This window comes from Theropithecus gelada, unplaced genomic scaffold (genome assembly GCF_003255815.1).
Source record: "Theropithecus gelada isolate Dixy unplaced genomic scaffold, Tgel_1.0 HiC_scaffold_220, whole genome shotgun sequence".
NCBI classification, from domain to species: Eukaryota; Metazoa; Chordata; class Mammalia; order Primates; family Cercopithecidae; genus Theropithecus; species Theropithecus gelada.
The window spans coordinates 41,148-43,129 of record NW_020258649.1 but is presented as its reverse complement, the minus strand read 5'-3'; the positions used below and the strand labels follow the sequence as shown (position 1 = coordinate 43,129).

The 1,982-nt window shown below is 44.0% G+C and overlaps 1 pseudogene; it reads left to right on the top strand.

Annotated features, from left to right (window-relative positions):
- The first annotated feature begins 932 nt into the window (after window positions 1-932).
- LOC112617518 lies at window positions 933-1,126 on the top strand (annotated as a pseudogene).
- Window positions 1,127-1,982: the final 856 nt, after the last annotated feature.

Genomic DNA, 1,982 nt, shown 5'->3' with positions numbered 1-1,982 from the left:
TGTGACCTCTGCCTCCTGGGTTCAAGTGATTCTCCTGCCTCAGCCTCCCGAGTAGCTGGGCCTACAGGTGCATGTCACCACACCCAGCTAATTTTTTGTAGTTTTAGTAGACACAGGGTTTCACCATGTTGGCCAGGCTGGTTACCAACTCTTGACCTCAGGTGATCCGCCTACCTCGGCCTCCCAAAGTGTTGGGATTACAGGCATGAGCCACCATGCCTGGCCATATTATTTTTTAATTAAAAAAAAATTGTTTTTTAATATAAAGGTAGAGTCTCAAAATGTTGCCCAGTGTGGTTTCCACCTCCTGGGTTCAGGTGATCCTCTTGCCTTGGCCTCCAAAAGTGTTGGGATTACAGGCTTGAGCAACCGTTCCTGGCCTATAGTTTCATTTATTTGTTTGTTTATTTTTTTGTGTGACAGGGTCTCATTCTGTCACCCAGGCTGCTCACTGCAGCCAAAACCTACTGGGCTCATGTGATCCTCCCACCTCAATCTCCTGAGTACCTGGGATGATAAGTGTGTGCCACCAAGCCTGACTAATTTTTAAAATTTTTTGCAGAGACCAGGTTTCACTGTGTTGCCCAGGGTGATCTTGAGCTTCTGGGCCTAAGCAATCCTCCTGCCTTAGCCTCCTCAAGTGTTGGCCCACAGTTTTAAATAGTAACTCCTTTTCTGTCCTTCTGAAGTTTTTATCATCTATATGTAAAATTTAGTGATGTCACATGAATTTGCTTATAGATTATTTTCATAATTCTAGGAAGCCAGATATTAAACAATAAACTTATTCTATGAGCTTAGTTATTTTATTTTTATATATATATATATATATATATGTGTGTGTGTGTGTGTGTGTGTGTGTGTGACAAAACCCCATCTCTATATATTTATAAAACATAAAGGCCATGGGTGGGGAAGGGACGGCAGGCACTATGTCCGGCAGCAAAGGTGGCAAGAAGAAGGCCCTGAAACAGCCCAAGAAGCAGGCCAAGGAGATGGATGAGGAAGATAAGGCTTTCAAGCAGAAACAAAAAGAGGAGCAGAAGAAACTCAAGGAGCTAAATGCGAAGGCAGTGGGGAAGGGCCCCTGGCCACAGGTGGAATTAAGAAATCTGCCAAAAAGTGAGCTGTTCCTTGTGCCTGAGGAAATGGTGACCCTTTATTTCATCCATATTGAAACACCTGTATTCCCTGCCGTAACATCTTTTACCACCTATAGCTGGAAATCAGTGTTGTCTTGGAGCTGTTGTACATTTAAGAATAAACTTTTGTAAAATGAATGAATGAATGAATGAATGAATGAATGCCAGGCGCGGTGGCTCATGCCTGTAATCTCAGTACTTTGGGGCGCTGAGGCAGTGGATCACTTGAGGTCAGGAGTTCAACTAGCCTGGCCAACAAGGCGAAACCCCATCTGTACTCAAAAAAAAAAAAAAAAAAAAGATACAAAACTTAGCTGGGCGTGGTGGTGGTCCTCTGTAGTCCCAGCTACTCAGGAGGCTGAGGTGGGAGAATTGCTTGAACCCAGGGGGCAGAGGTTGCAGTGAGCCAAGATGCCCACTGCACTCCAGCCTGGGCGACTTCTTCTCAAAAAATGAAAAAACCCAAAGTAAAAAATATGTTGGGCCAAGTGCAGTGGCTTATGCCTGTAATCCCAGCACTTTGCGAGGCTGAGGCGGGTGGATCATGAGGTCAAGAGATTAAGACCATCCTGACCAACATGGAGAAACCCCATCTCTACTAAAAATACAAAAATTAGCTGGGCAGATGTTGCAGTGAGCCAAGACTGCGCCACTGCACTTCAGCCTGTGCAACAGAGCAAAACTCTGTCTAAAAAAAAAAAAAAAAAAAAAAAAATTAAATGTTTAGAGCAGCTTGGCATACTGTGTTTTGTTTGTTTTTACTTTTTTTTTTTCTTTGAGACAAGGTCTTGCTTGGTCGCCCAGGCTGGAGTGTAGTGGTGTGATCATGGCTCGCTACAG